Below are 6865 nucleotides of genomic sequence, written 5' to 3'. Positions count from 1 at the left end.
GATTCTTTTAGTCCAGAGGTGGAAGCCATTTCCTGTGGGGGGCTTTTGGCTTACCTCTCCTGGAATGCCAGGACTCCATGTAGTTCATGTAGATCACAACCTGGTGATCTTCTCCTGTCTGATGAGCCAGACTTGGACTGCATCTTCAAGTATTTATGTTTTACTTTTACCAGAGCATTAAAACCTTACCCATTGCTTCTAGCTTATAAAACTCATCCTTGTGAGAGATATCCTTTGTATTTTACAACAGCCTATGTGAGTATCTAATCTTTCGACCAGGCTAACCCTTACATCTCAATCCACTCTCTTCCTCAATCTTTATCTTGAGCATTGTTTCTAAATCAAAAAGAAACCATCTTGTGGATGAAGCTTTATGTAAAGATCTTCAATGTAAACGTGTCCTAAGCTTTGCTGTACTCATAGGGCTGAGTTGATCGTTATCTATATACTTCTTCCAAATGTGTGCTGTGCTTAATTACATATAGATAAAATAGAATGATCTGGGTCAGACTCTAGAAGTCTTAGCCCAGTATTGGTACTAAAATTAGGATCATCGTAGTTTTATTCATACCTCATCCTTGTCATTATTTTCCCCTGCCTATTCTAAAGCCTACGGAAACACACACACACACAGACCCAGAGGAGATGCTTCATTTTCAGTTTTTGTACTTGTTTGTTTCAGATAGCGCCCTTCTAAGAAAACTACATACAACCAGCCCAAAGCACCTGTCTTCACTCATCCATAAACTTGCTGGCTGTCATGCTACATTCGTCTTCTAGGTGCTCCCCTCTCTGCAGTTGAATTTGGGGTTGAGGCTGGACCCCTTCTACCCTGACATAGAGCTCAGCCTCCAAACTCTAAGTCTCTCCCTTACCCTCCAGCTTTGATGAGAACGATGAGCATTGGGACTCTCATTTCTGTAGGAGGCCAGGGCCCGTCCCCTGGCCTACCGGAAGCCGCACTTTAAAGATGGCACCTGTTGGCTATGGAGCTTGTGATAAACAGGTCCATATTTGGTGGTGATATGTTCCCACTCTTCTGGTTGGCTGAGGCCGTGCACCTGCTGAGGTGACTTGGCCTGCCATGATTGGAGTGGATAAGAGTATAAAAGGGCTTGTATCCCAGGGCATGGGGGAGATGAAGAGGGAGATGAAGAGAGATGATGAAGATTGTTCAAGGTTCCTGAATCAACTGCTGTTAGAAGAACTGGTGGTTGCATCTTCCTTGGTGGTCAAGAGAGAACACAACAAATGGTGGCCCATATGGGGAACCGACTCCCCCACCGAAGAGTTCAGAACTTTCAGCAGTCAGGGTTTGCTGGCAGGATAAGTCCATGGTAAGTAGGACTTACAACCCCAGGAGTTTTAGAAGGGCCGGCAGGGTAAGTTCTCGGTAAGTGAGACTTACAACCCCAGGAGTTTGGGGAAAGACCTCAGGGAAGCATAGAGGCTAGAGCAAGGTTTTCAGGAAGCAGGCGATAAGCAAAAGTGAAATAAGGTAAGGCCTTTAAGGATCCCGGAGCAGGGATGATTTAACAAGGTTCTCGGTAAAGAGACATAACAGAAAGCTCTCGGTACAGTGACAAAGTTAAGATCCAGGGGTTACGGGACAGGGTTAAGTTCTCAGAACAGAGACGAACTTAAAAGTAAAGAGAAGAGCCGGGCATGGTGGTGCACACCTTTAATCCCAGCACTCGGGAGGCAGAGGCAGGCGGATTTCTGAGTTCCAGGACAGCCAGGGCTATACAGAGAAACCCTGTCTCTAAAATTTAAAAGAAAAAAATTTTTAAAAAAAGTAAAGAGAGCAGGAGGAGATTGCAGCAGAAAAAATGAAAGTAAGATGAGTGGTACTGACTCCAATTCTGCTTGTGGACGTTGTACATCGTGGTGCGCACTAGGCTCCGCACCACGATGTACAACGTCCACAAGCAGTGGATTCTTACTGTAGATATTCTGGAGCAATTAGTCTTTGTGTCAGGTGTAAATGGTGCTTCCAAAATACTGTCTTCCATATATTCAAATCATAATGCTAAGTGTAAACTCTGTGCAGTTTCAGAATTTTTCTCGTGCAGCTAATTTGTCCCATGAAACAGGATGAAAGAAGTACAGGCATATAACATCCATGTGGAAATTGCCATCACTCAGCAGTGGTTAAAGGTGATCCAGAGGACCTTCAGCTTCCTCAAGGATTGGGGAGGGATGGTCTTCTGGGAATTTTTGCTGTGTGTTGTGTGCATGGTGTGTGTGTCAGTTGCAGCATGCGCAGGCTCACACTTCTGCCATGGTGGTGCAGGCCTTTGCCGCCGTGGAGGCAGGACATTCACCTCAGATCTGGCTTGCTGCCATAAAGAAATAGCCTTGCCATTTTTCCATCTTGCCATGGGATGCCAGGCTAAGCACTGCACAGGGGACAGCTAGTGACCTGTTTGGCGTCCTCTGGAAGGCATGTCTAATTGCATGAGGGTTAAGTGTCCAAGTGTCCTTTCCCCAGAAAAATGACACGGGAGCTGGCCAAGGCCTCCCAGGGTGGTGAGCCCAGAGGAAGGCTTTGTGTAAGGCCCCTATGTTTGCATATAGGGAATTAGACCTCTACCTTCGCCCATGTAGCTTGCTTGCAGCAAAAGAAAAAAGGGGGATATGTAGGAGGCCACGGCCCCTCCCCTGGGCTACCTGAAGCCGCACCTTAAAAGATGGCACCTGTTGGCTATGGAGATTGTGGTAAACAGGTCCATATGGTGGTGATATGTTCCCAATCTTCTGTTTGGCTGAGGCCGCGTGCCTGGTGAGGTGACATGGCCTGCCGCAATTGGAGTGGATAAGAGTATAAAAGGGCTTGTATCCCGGGGCTCAGGGGAGATAAGAGGGAGATGATGAAGATTGTTCAAGGTTCCAGAATAAACTTCTGTAAGAAGAACTGGTGAGTACATCTTCCTTGCTGTTGTCGAGGGGGCGTGCAACACATTTCCTCCTTTCCTGGCATACATGAGCCGTTTCTATGGTGCAAACCCATTGTGTTCATTTTCAAAACTACAGCTGATACAAAACAGGAAAACACCATGGAGCTAGATTTAGTGATAGTGTCTTACACCAGAATACAAGCAATAACAGAGACCCTGGAATTAAAAAAAAACAAAACAAAAAAACCTTAAGCAGCTTGTGGTTGTGTTGACCTGCAGTCCCAGCACTGGGGACAGGCAAGCAGGAAGAACATGAGTATGAGCCCAGCCTGGGCTGGAGAAGTGGCTACTGAGGAAGAGCACTTACTGTTCAAACAGGAGGACACGTGACCATACTCCCTGTGCCCAGGTAAAAAACCTAGCGCGTCTGTGCTGTCTGTAAGCCCACCTCTCCATCCTTCAAGGGAAAATGTCACCATCCCTCTCTACAGGAAATGTCACTCCTATTATTCAGACACTCTTCACCCCTCCCCCAACCCCTGACAATCTTCCCTCCATCTTTACAAATTCATCTGTTCTGGATACTTTGTGTAAACCGAGCCAAGCAGTGCACACCTTCTGGGCCTGGCTTCATTCACATAGTCTACGTGACATGCCAAGTTCTGACATTCAGCACTCTGTTCCTTTTGAAAACAGAACCATGTCCCATTGTAGACTGAGTTTAGGTAAATCAGCATTCCCAAGGGAGCTGTCTCTTGGCCAGGTGATTGACAGTCCCAAATAAACTAACTCTCTTCAATGGCAGATGGGAGGCCATTGATACAAAATATTCTATTTGGAGCACCTAGAACGTCCTGTCTCCTCCCAAGGCCAGGGGTATTATAGTTTTTGCACTAGGCCTTAAGTAATGACAATCCAGATGTTCACCAGGAAATGGAGGTGGGGACTTCAAAGGAAAGTTCCAGAAAAGGAGCCTCACCTTGCACTGAATCATCTCCAAAGCTGGTAATAGAACAGAACGTCTGAGACTGTGCAGAGGTTATAATGTTGCAGGTTCAGGGTTATTGTAATTTATCTTAGGATTTCTTTACCACCCTTAATGGCCATTCCGTGGCCACTTCTCTTCTGATGTAACATCCTGTGACTAACAGAATCTTTAGGAATGCATTTTAAAACCATAGCTGCCTCCTACCAGAAGCCCATGAGTCATCAGATGTCACCTGGAACCTATAGCAGAGGTGTCCTGAATTCGCTGTAACCCCTTTACCTGATGTTTTTACTAGTGTGCTTGAAAAGTACCTTGATTGAGGACTTTCTTTGTTCTTACTATAAAAACTTCATCTTATTGATACATGGAACTTGGNGTTGATTGGTTTTAGACCCTGGTTGCTAGGGACTGAGGTGCATATTTTACATAGCAAAGCAGACTTGGCCTCTAGGTTCTCCCAGCATCTCTCAGTCCTTAACTGGCATATCCTGTCCCCCAACCCAGAACTTTCCAATCCAGAGGCTAGGCTGCCCTACCTCTGGGGCTCTTTCCTATATAATCCCTACATTTTCACCTCTCCTTCAGCCCCCCTTTCTCTCTCCTTCTCTCTCTCTCTCCATCTCTCTTTTTTCCCACTTTTTCTCTCTCATTCTTGCTATCCACTTGTTTCTAATTTTCTTTCTTTTTCTTTCTCTCCTTCACCTCAGAAACTTTTCATGCCTTGGTCCTTGAGGTCAGTGAACCTGCCAGGTTTGGGGAGCAGGGGGAATTGGGGGGGTTGTTTCACACAAACCAGCTGTTTTACTAAAGCCTAAGATAAGTGAGCTAGGACATTCTGACCTTTGATTCCTAGAATAAAGCAAGGTAGGTTTCTTGGATTCTCCTTGAAGGAGATCAGGTTCTAGCTAAACCTGGAAATGGCCTTAGCAAGGGGACAAGAGGGAGGGACCTCAGCACTGCCTGATCACACAGATGGATAGAGATACAGAGCAAGGGCTTTCAGAATCAAAGTGGACTGACATTTGTAAAGCGATAACTCACATAAAAAACAAGGAAAAGGGTGTATGAAAATGGCCATGAGGCTGGGAAGGGAAGAATCTAGTGCTTGTGATTGGTCATGAACCAGCACCAAGCACCAACACATTGCTCACATAAAAGGCTCCTGCAAAGATGCTTCCCCATGTCTGCTGAATCTCAGACTGGCTACACACTGTTAGGTAAATTGGTGGGAAGGAGACCACTACCACAATTTGGAGCCAAATTTGAAACAAGTTTGATTCTTCGTGGGTGTATATGAGAACTGGAATGTGGCTGTCATGTTTTATAAAAAGAAAGAGAAAACCAGGCATATTTTTTTTTAAGATTTATTTATTTATTACATGTAAGTACACTGTAGCTGACTTCAGACACTCCAGAAGAGGGAATCAGATCTTGTTACGGATGGTTGTGAGCCATCATGTGCTTGCTGGGATTTGAACTCTGGACCTTCGGAAGAGTAGTCGGGTACTCTTACCCACTGAGCCATCTCACCAGCCACCAGGCATATGTTTGATGGAGGCTCTGCATGGTTGGGGGGAAAGAGGTGCCTCTGCAGGCCCATGCTGAGGCATCCATTCCCCTGAGGTACCAACCACAGGAGTGTAGGGTACAGAATAATGTTTATTTAGGGCATAGGGAGGGGAAATGGGAGAGTAGAGACATAGAAAAGCAGAGAGAAATAGGAGGAGGGAGAAAGAGAGCAGTGTATGCCAGCTGTCAGCACATAGAGAGAGAGGGGAGAGGAATGGGGAAATAAGGGGCAGTGAAGAAAAGAGGAAGAGAGCAAGAAAAGAGAGTGAGGAGGGGGCAAGCAGCCCATGTTATAGTGAGTCAAGCATCCCTGGCTATAGCCAGATAACTGTGGGGCAGAGCCTAGAAGAAATGCTAGCACTGCCCATGCCCCTGGCCAGCTCCCCTAGATCACTGCAGGCATGGGGATGCTCAGGAAACAAATCAGGCTTGGGTCTACTCAACTCCACAGAGACAAAATCCAAGTCATGATAAAGCCAGTTAGGTTTCTGTTTCCCCACCAGAGAACTGTCTTCTTAGAAATAATGTGATTGGCAGTCTGACAAACTACCTGATTCACTTGGAAGATCCCTGAACCAATGCAGGACTTCCTAAACTATCCCTTACTTGGAAGATCCCTGAACCAATGCAGGACTTCCTAAACTGTCCCTTACTTGGAAGATCCCTGAACCAATGCAGGACTTCCTAAACTATCCCTTACATCCCCTACCCCTGAATCAAGCAGCATAATCTAGCCCCTCTATTTCAATAAAGGAGCTGTCCTTTTAAAAAGTCCTGCTAATCATTCCTACCTACCATACACACTGCCCTGGAACACCCTGCTCCCCAGCTCCTCTGCACATGTCTGAGGCCACAGACCATGGGAGCAGGGAGAAAGTGGCATTTCAAGGAAGTACACTTAGTTAAAATGTAACCTTTGCTGTATTAATCAAGGGGGTGTTGAGGCATGTGTGACCTTGGTTACTTCACAGAGGTCGTTCATTCTCTGAGGAGAGGAATGGGCTTGGCTAAGGTTTGACCTATTTGGTGTGACAGTCAGTAGTCAGGATTTGGTCTGAGTAGGAAGGCAGGAGAGAGGGCTCAGTGTGTTTTTGTCTTGCAGGAAGACCTCTCTGTAGAGGGCCTGACTTTTCTGACACACATCTGGCATCATCTAGTACCTCTAACTCTCAGATTATTCAAATACACTGTAGCCCTCTCCTGTAAGAGTTAATGTAAGGGGTCTGTCAGTAATCTGGGCAGGAGTCCACCACTAAGGGAAGCTAGCTCCCCAACAGTGGTGCTGGGTGGAAAGTGGAGGACTCACAAGAACCCCTAGTTTAAGGCTTTTAGAGAAACCTTGAACTGCACTGCAGTTTTATGGCCTTTGCCTCCAAAGAGATGGTGATGTCCCCGTTGTCATCCTGGAGTA

This window comes from Mus pahari, chromosome 17, assembly GCF_900095145.1.
Source record: "Mus pahari chromosome 17, PAHARI_EIJ_v1.1, whole genome shotgun sequence".
In the NCBI taxonomy this organism is placed as follows: domain Eukaryota; kingdom Metazoa; phylum Chordata; class Mammalia; order Rodentia; family Muridae; genus Mus; species Mus pahari.
This window is presented reverse-complemented; position numbering follows the sequence as displayed.